Source organism: Dendrobates tinctorius, unplaced genomic scaffold (genome assembly GCF_039654945.1).
Source record: "Dendrobates tinctorius isolate UK_male_01 unplaced genomic scaffold, ASM3965494v1 ptg000765l, whole genome shotgun sequence".
NCBI lineage: Eukaryota > Metazoa > Chordata > Amphibia > Anura > Dendrobatidae > Dendrobates > Dendrobates tinctorius.
In genome coordinates, this window is record NW_027362405.1 from 17,041 (window position 1) to 43,948 (window position 26,908).

At 46.6% G+C, this 26,908-nt stretch overlaps 15 non-coding genes across 15 annotated transcripts; all 15 read right to left on the minus strand.

Annotated features, from left to right (window-relative positions):
• Nucleotides 1–312: 312 nt before the first annotated feature.
• Nucleotides 313–503, minus strand: LOC141080173 (U2 spliceosomal RNA). Its single transcript, XR_012228763.1, has one exon. It is a non-coding gene; the product is annotated as a U2 spliceosomal RNA (small nuclear RNA).
• A 1,573-nt stretch (nt 504–2,076) lies between these two features.
• On the minus strand, nt 2,077–2,267 carry LOC141080174 (U2 spliceosomal RNA). The gene has a single exon (XR_012228764.1). It is a non-coding gene; the product is annotated as a U2 spliceosomal RNA (small nuclear RNA).
• Nucleotides 2,268–3,842: 1,575 nt separating this feature from the next.
• On the minus strand, nt 3,843–4,033 carry LOC141080175 (U2 spliceosomal RNA). The gene has a single exon (XR_012228765.1). It is a non-coding gene; the product is annotated as a U2 spliceosomal RNA (small nuclear RNA).
• Nucleotides 4,034–5,631: 1,598 nt separating this feature from the next.
• On the minus strand, nt 5,632–5,822 carry LOC141080176 (U2 spliceosomal RNA). Its single transcript, XR_012228766.1, has one exon. It is a non-coding gene; the product is annotated as a U2 spliceosomal RNA (small nuclear RNA).
• Nucleotides 5,823–7,416: 1,594 nt separating this feature from the next.
• Nucleotides 7,417–7,606, minus strand: LOC141080189 (U2 spliceosomal RNA). The gene has a single exon (XR_012228779.1). It is a non-coding gene; the product is annotated as a U2 spliceosomal RNA (small nuclear RNA).
• A 1,592-nt stretch (nt 7,607–9,198) lies between these two features.
• LOC141080177 (U2 spliceosomal RNA) lies at nt 9,199–9,389 on the minus strand. The gene has a single exon (XR_012228767.1). It is a non-coding gene; the product is annotated as a U2 spliceosomal RNA (small nuclear RNA).
• A 1,594-nt stretch (nt 9,390–10,983) lies between these two features.
• On the minus strand, nt 10,984–11,174 carry LOC141080178 (U2 spliceosomal RNA). Its single transcript, XR_012228768.1, has one exon. It is a non-coding gene; the product is annotated as a U2 spliceosomal RNA (small nuclear RNA).
• Nucleotides 11,175–12,766: 1,592 nt separating this feature from the next.
• Nucleotides 12,767–12,957, minus strand: LOC141080179 (U2 spliceosomal RNA). Its single transcript, XR_012228769.1, has one exon. It is a non-coding gene; the product is annotated as a U2 spliceosomal RNA (small nuclear RNA).
• A 1,591-nt stretch (nt 12,958–14,548) lies between these two features.
• Nucleotides 14,549–14,739, minus strand: LOC141080180 (U2 spliceosomal RNA). Its single transcript, XR_012228770.1, has one exon. It is a non-coding gene; the product is annotated as a U2 spliceosomal RNA (small nuclear RNA).
• Nucleotides 14,740–16,332: 1,593 nt separating this feature from the next.
• On the minus strand, nt 16,333–16,523 carry LOC141080181 (U2 spliceosomal RNA). The gene has a single exon (XR_012228771.1). It is a non-coding gene; the product is annotated as a U2 spliceosomal RNA (small nuclear RNA).
• Nucleotides 16,524–18,114: 1,591 nt separating this feature from the next.
• On the minus strand, nt 18,115–18,303 carry LOC141080190 (U2 spliceosomal RNA). Its single transcript, XR_012228780.1, has one exon. It is a non-coding gene; the product is annotated as a U2 spliceosomal RNA (small nuclear RNA).
• A 1,593-nt stretch (nt 18,304–19,896) lies between these two features.
• LOC141080183 (U2 spliceosomal RNA) lies at nt 19,897–20,087 on the minus strand. The gene has a single exon (XR_012228773.1). It is a non-coding gene; the product is annotated as a U2 spliceosomal RNA (small nuclear RNA).
• Nucleotides 20,088–21,682: 1,595 nt separating this feature from the next.
• Nucleotides 21,683–21,873, minus strand: LOC141080184 (U2 spliceosomal RNA). The gene has a single exon (XR_012228774.1). It is a non-coding gene; the product is annotated as a U2 spliceosomal RNA (small nuclear RNA).
• A 1,592-nt stretch (nt 21,874–23,465) lies between these two features.
• Nucleotides 23,466–23,656, minus strand: LOC141080185 (U2 spliceosomal RNA). The gene has a single exon (XR_012228775.1). It is a non-coding gene; the product is annotated as a U2 spliceosomal RNA (small nuclear RNA).
• A 1,590-nt stretch (nt 23,657–25,246) lies between these two features.
• Nucleotides 25,247–25,437, minus strand: LOC141080186 (U2 spliceosomal RNA). Its single transcript, XR_012228776.1, has one exon. It is a non-coding gene; the product is annotated as a U2 spliceosomal RNA (small nuclear RNA).
• Nucleotides 25,438–26,908: the final 1,471 nt, after the last annotated feature.

Genomic DNA, 26,908 nt, shown 5'->3' on the forward strand with positions numbered 1-26,908 from the left:
ACTGCAGCTTGTCACACCTATACCTACCAAACAGCAAAGGCCAAGATAGATCATTATTTTACGGACACATTGAATACAGTGCAATGCCTCCCATATAGCGGTGAATAAGAGTAGTAGTAGTAGTAGTAGTAGTAGTAGTAGAAGAGTTGGTCAAGTTAAATCAAGGCTAAGGAATTGGAAATGTGCAACTTGGACCAAGAAAAACTAATTGCAGAGCAGCGACATTGGAAAAAAGCATTCAAATCATGCTTTGAAAACACTACTTGCTTATCCCGATTTCAATTCAATCTGTCTTTGGAAACCGCTTAAGAGAGTGAGTGCACCATTCCCAGAGAAACTGCCATACTGGGCTGATACGTGGAGTGAAGTGAGCAAGCTCTTTTTCCATCTCCCTGTTCTAAAAATCCATTTAATATATGGTCCCCAGATAGGGGACGTATCAGATATTAAACTGATAAGAACAGATACTACACTTGATCTTAGCCAAAAGGCCGAGAAGCGATAACCAGAAATGGTTTGCCGCTTGCAAGGCCACAGGGCTTAAGACAGGCACCCATTGTGGAGAATGACACAGACACCACCCTGAGGAAGACATTCAAACCAAGTCTGGGCGCATAACAAAAGCGCAGGCGGCTGATTTTTTTTTTTTTTTTTTCCCCAGGATTCCACTCCACGCGCTTTTAATTTGCATAGGCCAACCCCTTTTTTGTTAGGCCACCCTCCCCTCACGGTCAAACGCGCTTCAGTACTAGGAAAGAGGCCAGAGGAGCACTGCTCCTACACCGCCCCCTCTACTACCCTCCCTAAATGAAAGGTCTTGCTTTAAGGCTGTGTGCACACGCTGCGGATTGGCCGCTACAGACACGCAGCAGTTTTAGCTGCGGTGTACAGTACCATTCATTTGAATGGGTAAAAAAAAACGCTGTGCCGACGCTGCGGAAAAAACCGCGCGGATTTGCTGCGGTTTTGAATCCGCAGAAAGAATTGCATGTCAATTCTTTCTGTGGAAAACGCTGCGGGTTCCTATCTCCACCATTGTGGAGATAGTGAATCCGCAGGACCAAACCGCAGGCAAAACCGCAGATAATCCGCAGGTCTTTGGACCTGCGGATTATCTGCGGTTTTTGCTAAATCCGTGCGGATTAATCCGCAGCGGAATCCGCAGCGTGTGAACGTGGCCTAACTCTCCTGGTGCCAGATATTGTAACCAGGAGGCGAGCATGGCCCACCTGTCTGCTCAGGCTCACTCAGCAGACTGAAGCTGAATACTACTGCGCAGCTGCTACAGACTGTGGGCTGCCCATTGTGACACGTGGTCCCATTGTGAGACGTGGTCGAACACATCCAAGCATTGTGTGCTATGAATGGCATGATTCCTATCACAGTGTTCCATGGATGGACACATCCTATTTACTGCAGGCAAGCAGCGCACCTAGCTGCTGCTGCTGCTACAAGCCACTAGAATACCGTCCGTCTGTCAGACAGGTGGACGTAGGCAGAACATTCAAATAACTCGCCAGATAAATCGTTGCTTTTCCATTTTATTCATATATGAATTAATTCAAAATTGAACAGTAAATTTCAAAGTTGGAAGGCCACAAGAGGGGGACAATGTTTCAAAAATGAAGCGACATATCATTGCATGAGGGATGTGGTAGGAATTGAATGCTTGAATTAAGACTGGGGAAGTTCTGAGGCGAAGGGGCTGCAGGCCTTGTAGCAGGTGGGTGTGCAGAAATGTAGCTATCCAAAGCCAAACACATTACTGCAGCTTGTCACACCTATACCTACCAAACAGCAAAGGCCAAGATAGATCATTATTTTACGGACACATTGAATACAGTGCAATGCCTCCCATATAGCGGTGAATAAGAGTAGTAGTAGTAGTAGTAGTAGTAGTAGTAGAAGAGTTGGTCAAGTTAAATCAAGGCTAAGGAATTGGAAATGTGCAACTTGGACCAAGAAAAACTAATTGCAGAGCAGCGACATTGGAAAAAAGCATTCAAATCATGCTTTGAAAACACTACTTGCTTATCCCGATTTCAATTCAATCTGTCTTTGGAAACCGCTTAAGAGAGTGAGTGCACCATTCCCAGAGAAACTGCCATACTGGGCTGATACGTGGAGTGAAGTGAGCAAGCTCTTTTTCCATCTCCCTGTTCTAAAAATCCATTTAATATATGGTCCCCAGATAGGGGACGTATCAGATATTAAACTGATAAGAACAGATACTACACTTGATCTTAGCCAAAAGGCCGAGAAGCGATAACCAGAAATGGTTTGCCGCTTGCAAGGCCACAGGGCTTAAGACAGGCACCCATTGTGGAGAATGACACAGACACCACCCTGAGGAAGACATTCAAACCAAGTCTGGGCGCATAACAAAAGCGCAGGCGGCTGATTTTTTTTTTTTTTTTTTCCCCCAGGATTCCACTCCACGCGCTTTTAATTTGCATAGGCCAACCCCTTTTTTGTTAGGCCACCCTCCCCTCACGGTCAAACGCGCTTCAGTACTAGGAAAGAGGCCAGAGGAGCACTGCTCCTACACCGCCCCCTCTACTACCCTCCCTAAATGAAAGGTCTTGCTTTAAGGCTGTGTGCACACGCTGCGGATTGGCCGCTACAGACACGCAGCAGTTTTAGCTGCGGTGAAAAAAAAACGCTGTGCCGACGCTGCGGAAAAAACCGCGCGGATTTGCTGCGGTTTTGAATCCGCAGAAAGAATTGCATGTCAATTCTTTCTGTGGAAAACACTGCGGGTTCCTATCTCCACCATTGTGGAGATAGTGAATCCGCAGGACCAAACCGCAGGCAAAACCGCAGATAATCCGCAGGTCTTTGGACCTGCGGATTATCTGCGGTTTTTGCTAAATCCGTGCGGATTAATCCGCAGCGGAATCCGCAGCGTGTGAACGTGGCCTAACTCTCCTGGTGCCAGATATTGTAACCAGGAGGCGAGCATGGCCCACCTGTCTGCTCAGGCTCACTCAGCAGACTGAAGCTGAATACTACTGCGCAGCTGCTACAGACTGTGGGCTGCCCATTGTGACACGTGGTCCCATTGTGAGACGTGGTCGAACACATCCAAGCATTGTGTGCTATGAATGGCATGATTCCTATCACAGTGTTCCATGGATGGACACATCCTATTTACTGCAGGCAAGCAGCGCACCTAGCTGCTGCTGCTGCTGCTACAAGCCACTAGAATACCGTCCGTCTGTCAGACAGGTGGACGTAGGCAGAACATTCAAATAACTCGCCAGATAAATCGTTGCTTTTTCCATTTTATTCATATATGAATTAATTCAAAATTGAACAGTAAATTTCAAAGTTGGAAGGCCACAAGAGGGGGACAATGTTTCAAAAATGAAGCGACATATCATTGCATGAGGGATGTGGTAGGAATTGAATGCTTGAATTAAGACTGGGGAAGTTCTGAGGCGAAGGGGCTGCAGGCCTTGTAGCAGGTGGGTGTGCAGAAATGTAGCTATCCAAAGCCAAACACATTACTGCAGCTTGTCACACCTATACCTACCAAACAGCAAAGGCCAAGATAGATCGTTATTTTACGGACACATTGAATACAGTGCAATGCCTCCCATATAGCGGTGAATAAGAGTAGTAGTAGTAGTAGTAGTAGTAGTAGTAGTAGTAGTAGTAGTCAGTAGTAGAAGAGTTGGTCAAGTTAAATCAAGGCTAAGGAATTGGAAATGTGCAACTTGGACCAAGAAAAACTAATTGCAGAGCGGCGACATTGGAAAAAAGCATTCAAATCATGCTTTGAAAACACTACTTGCTTATCCCGATTTCAATTCAATCTGTCTTTGGAAACCGCTTAAGAGAGTGAGTGCACCATTCCCAGAGAAACTGCCATACTGGGCTGATACGTGGAGTGAAGTGAGCAAGCTCTTTTTCCATCTCCCTGTTCTAAAAATCCATTTAATATATGGTCCCCAGATAGGGGACGTATCAGATATTAAACTGATAAGAACAGATACTACACTTGATCTTAGCCAAAAGGCCGAGAAGCGATAACCAGAAATGGTTTGCCGCTTGCAAGGCCACAGGGCTTAAGACAGGCACCCATTGTGGAGAATGACACAGACACCACCCTGAGGAAGACATTCAAACCAAGTCTGGGCGCATAACAAAAGCGCAGGCGGCTGATTTTTTTTTTTTTTTTTTTCCCCAGGATTCCACTCCACGCGCTTTTAATTTGCATAGGCCAACCCCTTTTTTGTTAGGCCACCCTCCCCTCACGGTCAAACGCGCTTCAGTACTAGGAAAGAGGCCAGAGGAGCACTGCTCCTACACCGCCCCCTCTACTACCCTCCCTAAATGAAAGGTCTTGCTTTAAGGCTGTGTGCACACGCTGCGGATTGGCCGCTACAGACACGCAGCAGTTTTAGCTGCGGTGTACAGTACCATTCATTTGAATGGGTAAAAAAAAACGCTGTGCCGACGCTGCGGAAAAAACCGCGCGGATTTGCTGCGGTTTTGAATCCGCAGAAAGAATTGCATGTCAATTCTTTCTGTGGAAAACACTGCGGGTTCCTATCTCCACCATTGTGGAGATAGTGAATCCGCAGGACCAAACCGCAGGCAAAACCGCAGATAATCCGCAGGTCTTTGGACCTGCGGATTATCTGCGGTTTTTGCTAAATCCGTGCGGATTAATCCGCAGCGGAATCCGCAGCGTGTGAACGTGGCCTAACTCTCCTGGTGCCAGATATTGTAACCAGGAGGCGAGCATGGCCCACCTGTCTGCTCAGGCTCACTCAGCAGACTGAAGCTGAATACTACTGCGCAGCTGCTACAGACTGTGGGCTGCCCATTGTGACACGTGGTCCCATTGTGAGACGTGGTCGAACACATCCAAGCATTGTGTGCTATGAATGGCATGATTCCTATCACAGTGTTCCATGGATGGACACATCCTATTTACTGCAGGCAAGCAGCGCACCTAGCTGCTGCTGCTGCTGCTACAAGCCACTAGAATACCGTCCGTCTGTCAGACAGGTGGACGTAGGCAGAACATTCAAATAACTCGCCAGATAAATCGTTGCTTTTCCATTTTATTCATATATGAATTAATTCAAAATTGAACAGTAAATTTCAAAGTTGGAAGGCCACAAGAGGGGGACAATGTTTCAAAAATGAAGCGACATATCATTGCATGAGGGATGTGGTAGGAATTGAATGCTTGAATTAAGACTGGGGAAGTTCTGAGGCGAAGGGGCTGCAGGCCTTGTAGCAGGTGGGTGTGCAGAAATGTAGCTATCCAAAGCCAAACACATTACTGCAGCTTGTCACACCTATACCTACCAAACAGCAAAGGCCAAGATAGATCGTTATTTTACGGACACATTGAATACAGTGCAATGCCTCCCATATAGCGGTGAATAAGAGTAGTAGTAGTAGTAGTAGTAGTAGTAGTAGTAGTAGTAGTAGTAGTAGTAGAAGAGTTGGTCAAGTTAAATCAAGGCTAAGGAATTGGAAATGTGCAACTTGGACCAAGAAAAACTAATTGCAGAGCGGCGACATTGGAAAAAAGCATTCAAATCATGCTTTGAAAACACTACTTGCTTATCCCGATTTCAATTCAATCTGTCTTTGGAAACCGCTTAAGAGAGTGAGTGCACCATTCCCAGAGAAACTGCCATACTGGGCTGATACGTGGAGTGAAGTGAGCAAGCTCTTTTTCCATCTCCCTGTTCTAAAAATCCATTTAATATATGGTCCCCAGATAGGGGACGTATCAGATATTAAACTGATAAGAACAGATACTACACTTGATCTTAGCCAAAAGGCCGAGAAGCGATAACCAGAAATGGTTTGCCGCTTGCAAGGCCACAGGGCTTAAGACAGGCACCCATTGTGGAGAATGACACAGACACCACCCTGAGGAAGACATTCAAACCAAGTCTGGGCGCATAACAAAAGCGCAGGCGGCTGATTTTTTTTTTTTTTTTTTTCCCCAGGATTCCACTCCACGCGCTTTTAATTTGCATAGGCCAACCCCTTTTTTGTTAGGCCACCCTCCCCTCACGGTCAAACGCGCTTCAGTACTAGGAAAGAGGCCAGAGGAGCACTGCTCCTACACCGCCCCCTCTACTACCCTCCCTAAATGAAAGGTCTTGCTTTAAGGCTGTGTGCACACGCTGCGGATTGGCCGCTACAGACACGCAGCAGTTTTAGCTGCGGTGTACAGTACCATTCATTTGAATGGGTAAAAAAAAACGCTGTGCCGACGCTGCGGAAAAAACCGCGCGGATTTGCTGCGGTTTGAATCCGCAGAAAGAATTGCATGTCAATTCTTTCTGTGGAAAACACTGCGGGTTCCTATCTCCACCATTGTGGAGATAGTGAATCCGCAGGACCAAACCGCAGGCAAAACCGCAGATAATCCGCAGGTCTTTGGACCTGCGGATTATCTGCGGTTTTTGCTAAATCCGTGCGGATTAATCCGCAGCGGAATCCGCAGCGTGTGAACGTGGCCTAACTCTCCTGGTGCCAGATATTGTAACCAGGAGGCGAGCATGGCCCACCTGTCTGCTCAGGCTCACTCAGCAGACTGAAGCTGAATACTACTGCGCAGCTGCTACAGACTGTGGGCTGCCCATTGTGACACGTGGTCCCATTGTGAGACGTGGTCGAACACATCCAAGCATTGTGTGCTATGAATGGCATGATTCCTATCACAGTGTTCCATGGATGGACACATCCTATTTACTGCAGGCAAGCAGCGCACCTAGCTGCTGCTGCTGCTGCTACAAGCCACTAGAATACCGTCCGTCTGTCAGACAGGTGGACGTAGGCAGAACATTCAAATAACTCGCCAGATAAATCGTTGCTTTTCCATTTTATTCATATATGAATTAATTCAAAATTGAACAGTAAATTTCAAAGTTGGAAGGCCACAAGAGGGGGACAATGTTTCAAAAATGAAGCGACATATCATTGCATGAGGGATGTGGTAGGAATTGAATGCTTGAATTAAGACTGGGGAAGTTCTGAGGCGAAGGGGCTGCAGGCCTTGTAGCAGGTGGGTGTGCAGAAATGTAGCTATCCAAAGCCAAACACATTACTGCAGCTTGTCACACCTATACCTACCAAACAGCAAAGGCCAAGATAGATCGTTATTTTACGGACACATTGAATACAGTGCAATGCCTCCCATATAGCGGTGAATAAGAGTAGTAGTAGTAGTAGTAGTAGTAGTAGTAGTAGTAGTAGTAGTAGTAGAAGAGTTGGTCAAGTTAAATCAAGGCTAAGGAATTGGAAATGTGCAACTTGGACCAAGAAAAACTAATTGCAGAGCGGCGACATTGGAAAAAAGCATTCAAATCATGCTTTGAAAACACTACTTGCTTATCCCGATTTCAATTCAATCTGTCTTTGGAAACCGCTTAAGAGAGTGAGTGCACCATTCCCAGAGAAACTGCCATACTGGCTGATACGTGGAGTGAAGTGAGCAAGCTCTTTTTCCATCTCCCTGTTCTAAAAATCCATTTAATATATGGTCCCCAGATAGGGGACGTATCAGATATTAAACTGATAAGAACAGATACTACACTTGATCTTAGCCAAAAGGCCGAGAAGCGATAACCAGAAATGGTTTGCCGCTTGCAAGGCCACAGGGCTTAAGACAGGCACCCATTGTGGAGAATGACACAGACACCACCCTGAGGAAGACATTCAAACCAAGTCTGGGCGCATAACAAAAGCGCAGGCGGCTGATTTTTTTTTTTTTTTTTTCCCCAGGATTCCACTCCACGCGCTTTTAATTTGCATAGGCCAACCCCTTTTTTGTTAGGCCACCCTCCCCTCACGGTCAAACGCGCTTCAGTACTAGGAAAGAGGCCAGAGGAGCACTGCTCCTACACCGCCCCCTCTACTACCCTCCCTAAATGAAAGGTCTTGCTTTAAGGCTGTGTGCACACGCTGCGGATTGGCCGCTACAGACACGCAGCAGTTTTAGCTGCGGTGTACAGTACCATTCATTTGAATGGGTAAAAAAAAAACGCTGTGCCGACGCTGCGGAAAAAACCGCGCGGATTTGCTGCGGTTTTGAATCCGCAGAAAGAATTGCATGTCAATTCTTTCTGTGGAAAACACTGCGGGTTCCTATCTCCACCATTGTGGAGATAGTGAATCCGCAGGACCAAACCGCAGGCAAAACCGCAGATAATCCGCAGGTCTTTGGACCTGCGGATTATCTGCGGTTTTTGCTAAATCCGTGCGGATTAATCCGCAGCGGAATCCGCAGCGTGTGAACGTGGCCTAACTCTCCTGGTGCCAGATATTGTAACCAGGAGGCGAGCATGGCCCACCTGTCTGCTCAGGCTCACTCAGCAGACTGAAGCTGAATACTACTGCGCAGCTGCTACAGACTGTGGGCTGCCCATTGTGACACGTGGTCCCATTGTGAGACGTGGTCGAACACATCCAAGCATTGTGTGCTATGAATGGCATGATTCCTATCACAGTGTTCCATGGATGGACACATCCTATTTACTGCAGGCAAGCAGCGCACCTAGCTGCTGCTGCTGCTGCTACAAGCCACTAGAATACCGTCCGTCTGTCAGACAGGTGGACGTAGGCAGAACATTCAAATAACTCGCCAGATAAATCGTTGCTTTTCCATTTTATTCATATATGAATTAATTCAAAATTGAACAGTAAATTTCAAAGTTGGAAGGCCACAAGAGGGGGACAATGTTTCAAAAATGAAGCGACATATCATTGCATGAGGGATGTGGTAGGAATTGAATGCTTGAATTAAGACTGGGGAAGTTCTGAGGCGAAGGGGCTGCAGGCCTTGTAGCAGGTGGGTGTGCAGAAATGTAGCTATCCAAAGCCAAACACATTACTGCAGCTTGTCACACCTATACCTACCAAACAGCAAAGGCCAAGATAGATCGTTATTTTACGGACACATTGAATACAGTGCAATGCCTCCCATATAGCGGTGAATAAGAGTAGTAGTAGTAGTAGTAGTAGTAGTAGTAGTAGTAGTAGTAGTAGAAGAGTTGGTCAAGTTAAATCAAGGCTAAGGAATTGGAAATGTGCAACTTGGACCAAGAAAAACTAATTGCAGAGCGGCGACATTGGAAAAAAGCATTCAAATCATGCTTTGAAAACACTACTTGCTTATCCCGATTTCAATTCAATCTGTCTTTGGAAACCGCTTAAGAGAGTGAGTGCACCATTCCCAGAGAAACTGCCATACTGGGCTGATACGTGGAGTGAAGTGAGCAAGCTCTTTTTCCATCTCCCTGTTCTAAAAATCCATTTAATATATGGTCCCCAGATAGGGGACGTATCAGATATTAAACTGATAAGAACAGATACTACACTTGATCTTAGCCAAAAGGCCGAGAAGCGATAACCAGAAATGGTTTGCCGCTTGCAAGGCCACAGGGCTTAAGACAGGCACCCATTGTGGAGAATGACACAGACACCACCCTGAGGAAGACATTCAAACCAAGTCTGGGCGCATAACAAAAGCGCAGGCGGCTGATTTTTTTTTTTTTTTTTTCCCCAGGATTCCACTCCACGCGCTTTTAATTTGCATAGGCCAACCCCTTTTTTGTTAGGCCACCCTCCCCTCACGGTCAAACGCGCTTCAGTACTAGGAAAGAGGCCAGAGGAGCACTGCTCCTACACCGCCCCCTCTACTACCCTCCCTAAATGAAAGGTCTTGCTTTAAGGCTGTGTGCACACGCTGCGGATTGGCCGCTACAGACACGCAGCAGTTTTAGCTGCGGTGTACAGTACCATTCATTTGAATGGGTAAAAAAAAAACGCTGTGCCGACGCTGCGGAAAAAAACCGCGCGGATTTGCTGCGGTTTTGAATCCGCAGAAAGAATTGCATGTCAATTCTTTCTGTGGAAAACACTGCGGGTTCCTATCTCCACCATTGTGGAGATAGTGAATCCGCAGGACCAAACCGCAGGCAAAACCGCAGATAATCCGCAGGTCTTTGGACCTGCGGATTATCTGCGGTTTTTGCTAAATCCGTGCGGATTAATCCGCAGCGGAATCCGCAGCGTGTGAACGTGGCCTAACTCTCCTGGTGCCAGATATTGTAACCAGGAGGCGAGCATGGCCCACCTGTCTGCTCAGGCTCACTCAGCAGACTGAAGCTGAATACTACTGCGCAGCTGCTACAGACTGTGGGCTGCCCATTGTGACACGTGGTCCCATTGTGAGACGTGGTCGAACACATCCAAGCATTGTGTGCTATGAATGGCATGATTCCTATCACAGTGTTCCATGGATGGACACATCCTATTTACTGCAGGCAAGCAGCGCACCTAGCTGCTGCTGCTGCTGCTACAAGCCACTAGAATACCGTCCGTCTGTCAGACAGGTGGACGTAGGCAGAACATTCAAATAACTCGCCAGATAAATCGTTGCTTTTCCATTTTATTCATATATGAATTAATTCAAAATTGAACAGTAAATTTCAAAGTTGGAAGGCCACAAGAGGGGGACAATGTTTCAAAAAATGAAGCGACATATCATTGCATGAGGGATGTGGTAGGAATTGAATGCTTGAATTAAGACTGGGGAAGTTCTGAGGCGAAGGGGCTGCAGGCCTTGTAGCAGGTGGGTGTGCAGAAATGTAGCTATCCAAAGCCAAACACATTACTGCAGCTTGTCACACCTATACCTACCAAACAGCAAAGGCCAAGATAGATCGTTATTTTACGGACACATTGAATACAGTGCAATGCCTCCCATATAGCGGTGAATAAGAGTAGTAGTAGTAGTAGTAGTAGTAGTAGTAGTAGTAGTAGTAGTAGAAGAGTTGGTCAAGTTAAATCAAGGCTAAGGAATTGGAAATGTGCAACTTGGACCAAGAAAAACTAATTGCAGAGCGGCGACATTGGAAAAAAGCATTCAAATCATGCTTTGAAAACACTACTTGCTTATCCCGATTTCAATTCAATCTGTCTTTGGAAACCGCTTAAGAGAGTGAGTGCACCATTCCCAGAGAAACTGCCATACTGGGCTGATACGTGGAGTGAAGTGAGCAAGCTCTTTTTCCATCTCCCTGTTCTAAAAATCCATTTAATATATGGTCCCCAGATAGGGGACGTATCAGATATTAAACTGATAAGAACAGATACTACACTTGATCTTAGCCAAAAGGCCGAGAAGCGATAACCAGAAATGGTTTGCCGCTTGCAAGGCCACAGGGCTTAAGACAGGCACCCATTGTGGAGAATGACACAGACACCACCCTGAGGAAGACATTCAAACCAAGTCTGGGCGCATAACAAAAGCGCAGGCGGCTGATTTTTTTTTTTTTTTTTTTCCCCAGGATTCCACTCCACGCGCTTTTAATTTGCATAGGCCAACCCCTTTTTTGTTAGGCCACCCTCCCCTCACGGTCAAACGCGCTTCAGTACTAGGAAAGAGGCCAGAGGAGCACTGCTCCTACACCGCCCCCTCTACTACCCTCCCTAAATGAAAGGTCTTGCTTTAAGGCTGTGTGCACACGCTGCGGATTGGCCGCTACAGACACGCAGCAGTTTTAGCTGCGGTGTACAGTACCATTCATTTGAATGGGTAAAAAAAAACGCTGTGCCGACGCTGCGGAAAAAACCGCGCGGATTTGCTGCGGTTTTGAATCCGCAGAAAGAATTGCATGTCAATTCTTTCTGTGGAAAACACTGCGGGTTCCTATCTCCACCATTGTGGAGATAGTGAATCCGCAGGACCAAACCGCAGGCAAAACCGCAGATAATCCGCAGGTCTTTGGACCTGCGGATTATCTGCGGTTTTTGCTAAATCCGTGCGGATTAATCCGCAGCGGAATCCGCAGCGTGTGAACGTGGCCTAACTCTCCTGGTGCCAGATATTGTAACCAGGAGGCGAGCATGGCCCACCTGTCTGCTCAGGCTCACTCAGCAGACTGAAGCTGAATACTACTGCGCAGCTGCTACAGACTGTGGGCTGCCCATTGTGACACGTGGTCCCATTGTGAGACGTGGTCGAACACATCCAAGCATTGTGTGCTATGAATGGCATGATTCCTATCACAGTGTTCCATGGATGGACACATCCTATTTACTGCAGGCAAGCAGCGCACCTAGCTGCTGCTGCTGCTGCTACAAGCCACTAGAATACCGTCCGTCTGTCAGACAGGTGGACGTAGGCAGAACATTCAAATAACTCGCCAGATAAATCGTTGCTTTTCCATTTTATTCATATATGAATTAATTCAAAATTGAACAGTAAATTTCAAAGTTGGAAGGCCACAAGAGGGGGACAATGTTTCAAAAATGAAGCGACATATCATTGCATGAGGGATGTGGTAGGAATTGAATGCTTGAATTAAGACTGGGGAAGTTCTGAGGCGAAGGGGCTGCAGGCCTTGTAGCAGGTGGGTGTGCAGAAATGTAGCTATCCAAAGCCAAACACATTACTGCAGCTTGTCACACCTATACCTACCAAACAGCAAAGGCCAAGATAGATCGTTATTTTACGGACACATTGAATACAGTGCAATGCCTCCCATATAGCGGTGAATAAGAGTAGTAGTAGTAGTAGTAGTAGTAGTAGTAGTAGTAGTAGTAGTAGAAGAGTTGGTCAAGTTAAATCAAGGCTAAGGAATTGGAAATGTGCAACTTGGACCAAGAAAAACTAATTGCAGAGCGGCGACATTGGAAAAAAGCATTCAAATCATGCTTTGAAAACACTACTTGCTTATCCCGATTTCAATTCAATCTGTCTTTGGAAACCGCTTAAGAGAGTGAGTGCACCATTCCCAGAGAAACTGCCATACTGGGCTGATACGTGGAGTGAAGTGAGCAAGCTCTTTTTCCATCTCCCTGTTCTAAAAATCCATTTAATATATGGTCCCCAGATAGGGGACGTATCAGATATTAAACTGATAAGAACAGATACTACACTTGATCTTAGCCAAAAGGCCGAGAAGCGATAACCAGAAATGGTTTGCCGCTTGCAAGGCCACAGGGCTTAAGACAGGCACCCATTGTGGAGAATGACACAGACACCACCCTGAGGAAGACATTCAAACCAAGTCTGGGCGCATAACAAAAGCGCAGGCGGCTGATTTTTTTTTTTTTTTTTTTCCCCAGGATTCCACTCCACGCGCTTTTAATTTGCATAGGCCAACCCCTTTTTTGTTAGGCCACCCTCCCCTCACGGTCAAACGCGCTTCAGTACTAGGAAAGAGGCCAGAGGAGCACTGCTCCTACACCGCCCCCTCTACTACCCTCCCTAAATGAAAGGTCTTGCTTTAAGGCTGTGTGCACACGCTGCGGATTGGCCGCTACAGACACGCAGCAGTTTTAGCTGCGGTGTACAGTACCATTCATTTGAATGGGTAAAAAAAAACGCTGTGCCGACGCTGCGGAAAAAACCGCGCGGATTTGCTGCGGTTTTGAATCCGCAGAAAGAATTGCATGTCAATTCTTTCTGTGGAAAACACTGCGGGTTCCTATCTCCACCATTGTGGAGATAGTGAATCCGCAGGACCAAACCGCAGGCAAAACCGCAGATAATCCGCAGGTCTTTGGACCTGCGGATTATCTGCGGTTTTTGCTAAATCCGTGCGGATTAATCCGCAGCGGAATCCGCAGCGTGTGAACGTGGCCTAACTCTCCTGGTGCCAGATATTGTAACCAGGAGGCGAGCATGGCCCACCTGTCTGCTCAGGCTCACTCAGCAGACTGAAGCTGAATACTACTGCGCAGCTGCTACAGACTGTGGGCTGCCCATTGTGACACGTGGTCCCATTGTGAGACGTGGTCGAACACATCCAAGCATTGTGTGCTATGAATGGCATGATTCCTATCACAGTGTTCCATGGATGGACACATCCTATTTACTGCAGGCAAGCAGCGCACCTAGCTGCTGCTGCTGCTGCTACAAGCCACTAGAATACCGTCCGTCTGTCAGACAGGTGGACGTAGGCAGAACATTCAAATAACTCGCCAGATAAATCGTTGCTTTTCCATTTTATTCATATATGAATTAATTCAAAATTGAACAGTAAATTTCAAAGTTGGAAGGCCACAAGAGGGGGACAATGTTTCAAAATGAAGCGACATATCATTGCATGAGGGATGTGGTAGGAATTGAATGCTTGAATTAAGACTGGGGAAGTTCTGAGGCGAAGGGGCTGCAGGCCTTGTAGCAGGTGGGTGTGCAGAAATGTAGCTATCCAAAGCCAAACACATTACTGCAGCTTGTCACACCTATACCTACCAAACAGCAAAGGCCAAGATAGATCGTTATTTTACGGACACATTGAATACAGTGCAATGCCTCCCATATAGCGGTGAATAAGAGTAGTAGTAGTAGTAGTAGTAGTAGTAGTAGTAGTAGTAGTAGTAGAAGAGTTGGTCAAGTTAAATCAAGGCTAAGGAATTGGAAATGTGCAACTTGGACCAAGAAAAACTAATTGCAGAGCGGCGACATTGGAAAAAAGCATTCAAATCATGCTTTGAAAACACTACTTGCTTATCCCGATTTCAATTCAATCTGTCTTTGGAAACCGCTTAAGAGAGTGAGTGCACCATTCCCAGAGAAACTGCCATACTGGGCTGATACGTGGAGTGAAGTGAGCAAGCTCTTTTTCCATCTCCCTGTTCTAAAAATCCATTTAATATATGGTCCCCAGATAGGGGACGTATCAGATATTAAACTGATAAGAACAGATACTACACTTGATCTTAGCCAAAAGGCCGAGAAGCGATAACCAGAAATGGTTTGCCGCTTGCAAGGCCACAGGGCTTAAGACAGGCACCCATTGTGGAGAATGACACAGACACCACCCTGAGGAAGACATTCAAACCAAGTCTGGGCGCATAACAAAAGCGCAGGCGGCTGATTTTTTTTTTTTTTTTTTTTCCCCAGGATTCCACTCCACGCGCTTTTAATTTGCATAGGCCAACCCCTTTTTTGTTAGGCCACCCTCCCCTCACGGTCAAACGCGCTTCAGTACTAGGAAAGAGGCCAGAGGAGCACTGCTCCTACACCGCCCCCTCTACTACCCTCCCTAAATGAAAGGTCTTGCTTTAAGGCTGTGTGCACACGCTGCGGATTGGCCGCTACAGACACGCAGCAGTTTTAGCTGCGGTGTACAGTACCATTCATTTGAATGGGTAAAAAAAAACGCTGTGCCGACGCTGCGGAAAAAACCGCGCGGATTTGCTGCGGTTTTGAATCCGCAGAAAGAATTGCATGTCAATTCTTTCTGTGGAAAACACTGCGGGTTCCTATCTCCACCATTGTGGAGATAGTGAATCCGCAGGACCAAACCGCAGGCAAAACCGCAGATAATCCGCAGGTCTTTGGACCTGCGGATTATCTGCGGTTTTTGCTAAATCCGTGCGGATTAATCCGCAGCGGAATCCGCAGCGTGTGAACGTGGCCTAACTCTCCTGGTGCCAGATATTGTAACCAGGAGGCGAGCATGGCCCACCTGTCTGCTCAGGCTCACTCAGCAGACTGAAGCTGAATACTACTGCGCAGCTGCTACAGACTGTGGGCTGCCCATTGTGACACGTGGTCCCATTGTGAGACGTGGTCGAACACATCCAAGCATTGTGTGCTATGAATGGCATGATTCCTATCACAGTGTTCCATGGATGGACACATCCTATTTACTGCAGGCAAGCAGCGCACCTAGCTGCTGCTGCTGCTGCTACAAGCCACTAGAATACCGTCCGTCTGTCAGACAGGTGGACGTAGGCAGAACATTCAAATAACTCGCCAGATAAATCGTTGCTTTTCCATTTTATTCATATATGAATTAATTCAAAATTGAACAGTAAATTTCAAAGTTGGAAGGCCACAAGAGGGGGACAATGTTTCAAAAATGAAGCGACATATCATTGCATGAGGGATGTGGTAGGAATTGAATGCTTGAATTAAGACTGGGGAAGTTCTGAGGCGAAGGGGCTGCAGGCCTTGTAGCAGGTGGGTGTGCAGAAATGTAGCTATCCAAAGCCAAACACATTACTGCAGCTTGTCACACCTATACCTACCAAACAGCAAAGGCCAAGATAGATCGTTATTTTACGGACACATTGAATACAGTGCAATGCCTCCCATATAGCGGTGAATAAGAGTAGTAGTAGTAGTAGTAGTAGTAGTAGTAGTAGTAGTAGTAGTAGAAGAGTTGGTCAAGTTAAATCAAGGCTAAGGAATTGGAAATGTGCAACTTGGACCAAGAAAAACTAATTGCAGAGCGGCGACATTGGAAAAAAGCATTCAAATCATGCTTTGAAAACACTACTTGCTTATCCCGATTTCAATTCAATCTGTCTTTGGAAACCGCTTAAGAGAGTGAGTGCACCATTCCCAGAGAAACTGCCATACTGGGCTGATACGTGGAGTGAAGTGAGCAAGCTCTTTTTCCATCTCCCTGTTCTAAAAATCCATTTAATATATGGTCCCCAGATAGGGGACGTATCAGATATTAAACTGATAAGAACAGATACTACACTTGATCTTAGCCAAAAGGCCGAGAAGCGATAACCAGAAATGGTTTGCCGCTTGCAAGGCCACAGGGCTTAAGACAGGCACCCATTGTGGAGAATGACACAGACACCACCCTGAGGAAGACATTCAAACCAAGTCTGGGCGCATAACAAAAGCGCAGGCGGCTGATTTTTTTTTTTTTTTTTTCCCCAGGATTCCACTCCACGCGCTTTTAATTTGCATAGGCCAACCCCTTTTTTGTTAGGCCACCCTCCCCTCACGGTCAAACGCGCTTCAGTACTAGGAAAGAGGCCAGAGGAGCACTGCTCCTACACCGCCCCCTCTACTACCCTCCCTAAATGAAAGGTCTTGCTTTAAGGCTGTGTGCACACGCTGCGGATTGGCCGCTACAGACACGCAGCAGTTTTAGCTGCGGTGTACAGTACCATTCATTTGAATGGGTAAAAAAAAACGCTGTGCCGACGCTGCGGAAAAAACCGCGCGGATTTGCTGCGGTTTTGAATCCGCAGAAAGAATTGCATGTCAATTCTTTCTGTGGAAAACACTGCGGGTTCCTATCTCCACCATTGTGGAGATAGTGAATCCGCAGGACCAAACCGCAGGCAAAACCGCAGATAATCCGCAGGTCTTTGGACCTGCGGATTATCTGCGGTTTTTGCTAAATCCGTGCGGATTAATCCGCAGCGGAATCCGCAGCGTGTGAACGTGGCCTAACTCTCCTGGTGCCAGATATTGTAACCAGGAGGCGAGCATGGCCCACCTGTCTGCTCAGGCTCACTCAGCAGACTGAAGCTGAATACTACTGCGCAGCTGCTACAGACTGTGGGCTGCCCATTGTGACACGTGGTCCCATTGTGAGACGTGGTCGAACACATCCAAGCATTGTGTGCTATGAATGGCATGATTCCTATCACAGTGTTCCATGGATGGACACATCCTATTTACTGCAGGCAAGCAGCGCACCTAGCTGCTGCTGCTGCTGCTACAAGCCACTAGAATACCGTCCGTCTGTCAGACAGGTGGACGTAGGCAGAACATTCAAATAACTCGCCAGATAAATCGTTGCTTTTCCATTTTATTCATATATGAATTAATTCAAAATTGAACAGTAAATTTCAAAGTTGGAAGGCCACAAGAGGGGGACAATGTTTCAAAAATGAAGCGACATATCATTGCATGAGGGATGTGGTAGGAATTGAATGCTTGAATTAAGACTGGGGAAGTTCTGAGGCGAAGGGGCTGCAGGCCTTGTAGCAGGTGGGTGTGCAGAAATGTAGCTATCCAAAGCCAAACACATTACTGCAGCTTGTCACACCTATACCTACCAAACAGCAAAGGCCAAGATAGATCGTTATTTTACGGACACATTGAATACAGTGCAATGCCTCCCATATAGCGGTGAATAAGAGTAGTAGTAGTAGTAGTAGTAGTAGTAGTAGTAGTAGTAGTAGTAGAAGAGTTGGTCAAGTTAAATCAAGGCTAAGGAATTGGAAATGTGCAACTTGGACCAAGAAAAACTAATTGCAGAGCGGCGACATTGGAAAAAAGCATTCAAATCATGCTTTGAAAACACTACTTGCTTATCCCGATTTCAATTCAATCTGTCTTTGGAAACCGCTTAAGAGAGTGAGTGCACCATTCCAGAGAAACTGCCATACTGGGCTGATACGTGGAGTGAAGTGAGCAAGCTCTTTTTCCATCTCCCTGTTCTAAAATCCATTTAATATATGGTCCCCAGATAGGGGACGTATCAGATATTAAACTGATAAGAACAGATACTACACTTGATCTTAGCCAAAAGGCCGAGAAGCGATAACCAGAAATGGTTTGCCGCTTGCAAGGCCACAGGGCTTAAGACAGGCACCCATTGTGGAGAATGACACAGACACCACCCTGAGGAAGACATTCAAACCAAGTCTGGGCGCATAACAAAAGCGCAGGCGGCTGATTTTTTTTTTTTTTTTTTTCCCCAGGATTCCACTCCACGCGCTTTTAATTTGCATAGGCCAACCCCTTTTTTGTTAGGCCACCCTCCCCTCACGGTCAAACGCGCTTCAGTACTAGGAAAGAGGCCAGAGGAGCACTGCTCCTACACCGCCCCCTCTACTACCCTCCCTAAATGAAAGGTCTTGCTTTAAGGCTGTGTGCACACGCTGCGGATTGGCCGCTACAGACACGCAGCAGTTTTAGCTGCGGTGTACAGTACCATTCATTTGAATGGGTAAAAAAAAAACGCTGTGCCGACGCTGCGGAAAAAACCGCGCGGATTTGCTGCGGTTTTGAATCCGCAGAAAGAATTGCATGTCAATTCTTTCTGTGGAAAACACTGCGGGTTCCTATCTCCACCATTGTGGAGATAGTGAATCCGCAGGACCAAACCGCAGGCAAAACCGCAGATAATCCGCAGGTCTTTGGACCTGCGGATTATCTGCGGTTTTTGCTAAATCCGTGCGGATTAATCCGCAGCGGAATCCGCAGCGTGTGAACGTGGCCTAACTCTCCTGGTGCCAGATATTGTAACCAGGAGGCGAGCATGGCCCACCTGTCTGCTCAGGCTCACTCAGCAGACTGAAGCTGAATACTACTGCGCAGCTGCTACAGACTGTGGGCTGCCCATTGTGACACGTGGTCCCATTGTGAGACGTGGTCGAACACATCCAAGCATTGTGTGCTATGAATGGCATGATTCCTATCACAGTGTTCCATGGATGGACACATCCTATTTACTGCAGGCAAGCAGCGCACCTAGCTGCTGCTGCTGCTGCTACAAGCCACTAGAATACCGTCCGTCTGTCAGACAGGTGGACGTAGGCAGAACATTCAAATAACTCGCCAGATAAATCGTTGCTTTTCCATTTTATTCATATATGAATTAATTCAAAATTGAACAGTAAATTTCAAAGTTGGAAGGCCACAAGAGGGGGACAATGTTTCAAAAATGAAGCGACATATCATTGCATGAGGGATGTGGTAGGAATTGAATGCTTGAATTAAGACTGGGGAAGTTCTGAGGCGAAGGGGCTGCAGGCCTTGTAGCAGGTGGGTGTGCAGAAATGTAGCTATCCAAAGCCAAACACATTACTGCAGCTTGTCACACCTATACCTACCAAACAGCAAAGGCCAAGATAGATCGTTATTTTACGGACACATTGAATACAGTGCAATGCCTCCCATATAGCGGTGAATAAGAGTAGTAGTAGTAGTAGTAGTAGTAGTAGTAGTAGTAGTAGTAGTAGAAGAGTTGGTCAAGTTAAATCAAGGCTAAGGAATTGGAAATGTGCAACTTGGACCAAGAAAAACTAATTGCAGAGCGGCGACATTGGAAAAAAGCATTCAAATCATGCTTTGAAAACACTACTTGCTTATCCCGATTTCAATTCAATCTGTCTTTGGAAACCGCTTAAGAGAGTGAGTGCACCATTCCCAGAGAAACTGCCATACTGGGCTGATACGTGGAGTGAAGTGAGCAAGCTCTTTTTCCATCTCCCTGTTCTAAAAATCCATTTAATATATGGTCCCCAGATAGGGGACGTATCAGATATTAAACTGATAAGAACAGATACTACACTTGATCTTAGCCAAAAGGCCGAGAAGCGATAACCAGAAATGGTTTGCCGCTTGCAAGGCCACAGGGCTTAAGACAGGCACCCATTGTGGAGAATGACACAGACACCACCCTGAGGAAGACATTCAAACCAAGTCTGGGCGCATAACAAAAGCGCAGGCGGCTGATTTTTTTTTTTTTTTTTTTCCCAGGATTCCACTCCACGCGCTTTTAATTTGCATAGGCCAACCCCTTTTTTGTTAGGCCACCCTCCCCTCACGGTCAAACGCGCTTCAGTACTAGGAAAGAGGCCAGAGGAGCACTGCTCCTACACCGCCCCCTCTACTACCCTCCCTAAATGAAAGGTCTTGCTTTAAGGCTGTGTGCACACGCTGCGGATTGGCCGCTACAGACACGCAGCAGTTTTAGCTGCGGTGTACAGTACCATTCATTTGAATGGGTAAAAAAAAACGCTGTGCCGACGCTGCGGAAAAAAACCGCGCGGATTTGCTGCGGTTTTGAATCCGCAGAAAGAATTGCATGTCAATTCTTTCTGTGGAAAACACTGCGGGTTCCTATCTCCACCATTGTGGAGATAGTGAATCCGCAGGACCAAACCGCAGGCAAAACCGCAGATAATCCGCAGGTCTTTGGACCTGCGGATTATCTGCGGTTTTTGCTAAATCCGTGCGGATTAATCCGCAGCGGAATCCGCAGCGTGTGAACGTGGCCTAACTCTCCTGGTGCCAGATATTGTAACCAGGAGGCGAGCATGGCCCACCTGTCTGCTCAGGCTCACTCAGCAGACTGAAGCTGAATACTACTGCGCAGCTGCTACAGACTGTGGGCTGCCCATTGTGACACGTGGTCCCATTGTGAGACGTGGTCGAACACATCCAAGCATTGTGTGCTATGAATGGCATGATTCCTATCACAGTGTTCCATGGATGGACACATCCTATTTACTGCAGGCAAGCAGCGCACCTAGCTGCTGCTGCTGCTGCTACAAGCCACTAGAATACCGTCCGTCTGTCAGACAGGTGGACGTAGGCAGAACATTCAAATAACTCGCCAGATAAATCGTTGCTTTTCCATTTTATTCATATATGAATTAATTCAAAATTGAACAGTAAATTTCAAAGTTGGAAGGCCACAAGAGGGGGACAATGTTTCAAAAATGAAGCGACATATCATTGCATGAGGGATGTGGTAGGAATTGAATGCTTGAATTAAGACTGGGGAAGTTCTGAGGCGAAGGGGCTGCAGGCCTTGTAGCAGGTGGGTGTGCAGAAATGTAGCTATCCAAAGCCAAACACATTACTGCAGCTTGTCACACCTATACCTACCAAACAGCAAAGGCCAAGATAGATCGTTATTTTACGGACACATTGAATACAGTGCAATGCCTCCCATATAGCGGTGAATAAGAGTAGTAGTAGTAGTAGTAGTAGTAGTAGTAGTAGTAGTAGTAGTAGTAGAAGAGTTGGTCAAGTTAAATCAAGGCTAAGGAATTGGAAATGTGCAACTTGGACCAAGAAAAACTAATTGCAGAGCGGCGACATTGGAAAAAAGCATTCAAATCATGCTTTGAAAACACTACTTGCTTATCCCGATTTCAATTCAATCTGTCTTTGGAAACCGCTTAAGAGAGTGAGTGCACCATTCCCAGAGAAACTGCCATACTGGGCTGATACGTGGAGTGAAGTGAGCAAGCTCTTTTTCCATCTCCCTGTTCTAAAAATCCATTTAATATATGGTCCCCAGATAGGGGACGTATCAGATATTAAACTGATAAGAACAGATACTACACTTGATCTTAGCCAAAAGGCCGAGAAGCGATAACCAGAAATGGTTTGCCGCTTGCAAGGCCACAGGGCTTAAGACAGGCACCCATTGTGGAGAATGACACAGACACCACCCTGAGGAAGACATTCAAACCAAGTCTGGGCGCATAACAAAAGCGCAGGCGGCTGATTTTTTTTTTTTTTTTTTCCCCAGGATTCCACTCCACGCGCTTTTAATTTGCATAGGCCAACCCCTTTTTTGTTAGGCCACCCTCCCCTCACGGTCAAACGCGCTTCAGTACTAGGAAAGAGGCCAGAGGAGCACTGCTCCTACACCGCCCCCTCTACTACCCTCCCTAAATGAAAGGTCTTGCTTTAAGGCTGTGTGCACACGCTGCGGATTGGCCGCTACAGACACGCAGCAGTTTTAGCTGCGGTGTACAGTACCATTCATTTGAATGGGTAAAAAAAAAACGCTGTGCCGACGCTGCGGAAAAAACCGCGCGGATTTGCTGCGGTTTTGAATCCGCAGAAAGAATTGCATGTCAATTCTTTCTGTGGAAAACACTGCGGGTTCCTATCTCCACCATTGTGGAGATAGTGAATCCGCAGGACCAAACCGCAGGCAAAACCGCAGATAATCCGCAGGTCTTTGGACCTGCGGATTATCTGCGGTTTTTGCTAAATCCGTGCGGATTAATCCGCAGCGGAATCCGCAGCGTGTGAACGTGGCCTAACTCTCCTGGTGCCAGATATTGTAACCAGGAGGCGAGCATGGCCCACCTGTCTGCTCAGGCTCACTCAGCAGACTGAAGCTGAATACTACTGCGCAGCTGCTACAGACTGTGGGCTGCCCATTGTGACACGTGGTCCCATTGTGAGACGTGGTCGAACACATCCAAGCATTGTGTGCTATGAATGGCATGATTCCTATCACAGTGTTCCATGGATGGACACATCCTATTTACTGCAGGCAAGCAGCGCACCTAGCTGCTGCTGCTGCTGCTACAAGCCACTAGAATACCGTCCGTCTGTCAGACAGGTGGACGTAGGCAGAACATTCAAATAACTCGCCAGATAAATCGTTGCTTTTCCATTTTATTCATATATGAATTAATTCAAAATTGAACAGTAAATTTCAAAGTTGGAAGGCCACAAGAGGGGGACAATGTTTCAAAAATGAAGCGACATATCATTGCATGAGGGATGTGGTAGGAATTGAATGCTTGAATTAAGACTGGGGAAGTTCTGAGGCGAAGGGGCTGCAGGCCTTGTAGCAGGTGGGTGTGCAGAAATGTAGCTATCCAAAGCCAAACACATTACTGCAGCTTGTCACACCTATACCTACCAAACAGCAAAGGCCAAGATAGATCGTTATTTTACGGACACATTGAATACAGTGCAATGCCTCCCATATAGCGGTGAATAAGAGTAGTAGTAGTAGTAGTAGTAGTAGTAGTAGTAGTAGTAGTAGTAGAAGAGTTGGTCAAGTTAAATCAAGGCTAAGGAATTGGAAATGTGCAACTTGGACCAAGAAAAACTAATTGCAGAGCGGCGACATTGGAAAAAAGCATTCAAATCATGCTTTGAAAACACTACTTGCTTATCCCGATTTCAATTCAATCTGTCTTTGGAAACCGCTTAAGAGAGTGAGTGCACCATTCCCAGAGAAACTGCCATACTGGGCTGATACGTGGAGTGAAGTGAGCAAGCTCTTTTTCCATCTCCCTGTTCTAAAAATCCATTTAATATATGGTCCCCAGATAGGGGACGTATCAGATATTAAACTGATAAGAACAGATACTACACTTGATCTTAGCCAAAAGGCCGAGAAGCGATAACCAGAAATGGTTTGCCGCTTGCAAGGCCACAGGGCTTAAGACAGGCACCCATTGTGGAGAATGACACAGACACCACCCTGAGGAAGACATTCAAACCAAGTCTGGGCGCATAACAAAAGCGCAGGCGGCTGATTTTTTTTTTTTTTTTTTTCCCCAGGATTCCACTCCACGCGCTTTTAATTTGCATAGGCCAACCCCTTTTTTGTTAGGCCACCCTCCCCTCACGGTCAAACGCGCTTCAGTACTAGGAAAGAGGCCAGAGGAGCACTGCTCCTACACCGCCCCCTCTACTACCCTCCCTAAATGAAAGGTCTTGCTTTAAGGCTGTGTGCACACGCTGCGGATTGGCCGCTACAGACACGCAGCAGTTTTAGCTGCGGTGTACAGTACCATTCATTTGAATGGGTAAAAAAAAAACGCTGTGCCGACGCTGCGGAAAAAACCGCGCGGATTTGCTGCGGTTTTGAATCCGCAGAAAGAATTGCATGTCAATTCTTTCTGTGGAAAACACTGCGGGTTCCTATCTCCACCATTGTGGAGATAGTGAATCCGCAGGACCAAACCGCAGGCAAAACCGCAGATAATCCGCAGGTCTTTGGACCTGCGGATTATCTGCGGTTTTTGCTAAATCCGTGCGGATTAATCCGCAGCGGAATCCGCAGCGTGTGAACGTGGCCTAACTCTCCTGGTGCCAGATATTGTAACCAGGAGGCGAGCATGGCCCACCTGTCTGCTCAGGCTCACTCAGCAGACTGAAGCTGAATACTACTGCGCAGCTGCTACAGACTGTGGGCTGCCCATTGTGACACGTGGTCCCATTGTGAGACGTGGTCGAACACATCCAAGCATTGTGTGCTATGAATGGCATGATTCCTATCACAGTGTTCCATGGATGGACACATCCTATTTACTGCAGGCAAGCAGCGCACCTAGCTGCTGCTGCTGCTGCTACAAGCCACTAGAATACCGTCCGTCTGTCAGACAGGTGGACGTAGGCAGAACATTCAAATAACTCGCCAGATAAATCGTTGCTTTTCCATTTTATTCATATATGAATTAATTCAAAATTGAACAGTAAATTTCAAAGTTGGAAGGCCACAAGAGGGGGACAATGTTTCAAAAATGAAGCGACATATCATTGCATGAGGGATGTGGTAGGAATTGAATGCTTGAATTAAGACTGGGGAAGTTCTGAGGCGAAGGGGCTGCAGGCCTTGTAGCAGGTGGGTGTGCAGAAATGTAGCTATCCAAAGCCAAACACATTACTGCAGCTTGTCACACCTATACCTACCAAACAGCAAAGGCCAAGATAGATCGTTATTTTACGGACACATTGAATACAGTGCAATGCCTCCCATATAGCGGTGAATAAGAGTAGTAGTAGTAGTAGTAGTAGTAGTAGTAGTAGTAGTAGTAGAAGAGTTGGTCAAGTTAAATCAAGGCTAAGGAATTGGAAATGTGCAACTTGGACCAAGAAAAACTAATTGCAGAGCGGCGACATTGGAAAAAAGCATTCAAATCATGCTTTGAAAACACTACTTGCTTATCCCGATTTCAATTCAATCTGTCTTTGGAAACCGCTTAAGAGAGTGAGTGCACCATTCCCAGAGAAACTGCCATACTGGGCTGATACGTGGAGTGAAGTGAGCAAGCTCTTTTTCCATCTCCCTGTTCTAAAAATCCATTTAATATATGGTCCCCAGATAGGGGACGTATCAGATATTAAACTGATAAGAACAGATACTACACTTGATCTTAGCCAAAAGGCCGAGAAGCGATAACCAGAAATGGTTTGCCGCTTGCAAGGCCACAGGGCTTAAGACAGGCACCCATTGTGGAGAATGACACAGACACCACCCTGAGGAAGACATTCAAACCAAGTCTGGGCGCATAACAAAAGCGCAGGCGGCTGATTTTTTTTTTTTTTTTTTCCCCCAGGATTCCACTCCACGCGCTTTTAATTTGCATAGGCCAACCCCTTTTTTGTTAGGCCACCCTCCCCTCACGGTCAAACGCGCTTCAGTACTAGGAAAGAGGCCAGAGGAGCACTGCTCCTACACCGCCCCTCTACTACCCTCCCTAAATGAAAGGTCTTGCTTTAAGGCTGTGTGCACACGCTGCGGATTGGCCGCTACAGACACGCAGCAGTTTTAGCTGCGGTGTACAGTACCATTCATTTGAATGGGTAAAAAAAAACGCTGTGCCGACGCTGCGGAAAAAACCGCGCGGATTTGCTGCGGTTTTGAATCCGCAGAAAGAATTGCATGTCAATTCTTTCTGTGGAAAACGCTGCGGGTTCCTATCTCCACCATTGTGGAGATAGTGAATCCGCAGGACCAAACCGCAGGCAAAACCGCAGATAATCCGCAGGTCTTTGGACCTGCGGATTATCTGCGGTTTTTGCTAAATCCGTGCGGATTAATCCGCAGCGGAATCCGCAGCGTGTGAACGTGGCCTAACTCTCCTGGTGCCAGATATTGTAACCAGGAGGCGAGCATGGCCCACCTGTCTGCTCAGGCTCACTCAGCAGACTGAAGCTGAATACTACTGCGCAGCTGCTACAGACTGTGGGCTGCCCATTGTGACACGTGGTCCCATTGTGAGACGTGGTCGAACACATCCAAGCATTGTGTGCTATGAATGGCATGATTCCTATCACAGTGTTCCATGGATGGACACATCCTATTTACTGCAGGCAAGCAGCGCACCTAGCTGCTGCTGCTGCTACAAGCCACTAGAATACCGTCCGTCTGTCAGACAGGTGGACGTAGGCAGAACATTCAAATAACTCGCCAGATAAATCGTTGCTTTTCCATTTTATTCATATATGAATTAATTCAAAATTGAACAGTAAATTTCAAAGTTGGAAGGCCACAAGAGGGGGACAATGTTTCAAAAATGAAGCGACATATCATTGCATGAGGATGTGGTAGGAATTGAATGCTTGAATTAAGACTGGGGAAGTTCTGAGGCGAAGGGCTGCAGGCCTTGTAGCAGGTGGGTGTGCAGAAATGTAGCTATCCAAAGCCAAACACATTACTGCAGCTTGTCACACCTATACCTACCAAACAGCAAAGGCCAAGATAGATCATTATTTTACGGACACATTGAATACAGTGCAATGCCTCCCATATAGCGGTGAATAAGAGTAGTAGTAGTAGTAGTAGTAGTAGTAGTAGAAGAGTTGGTCAAGTTAAATCAAGGCTAAGGAATTGGAATGTGCAACTTGGACCAAGAAAAACTAATTGCA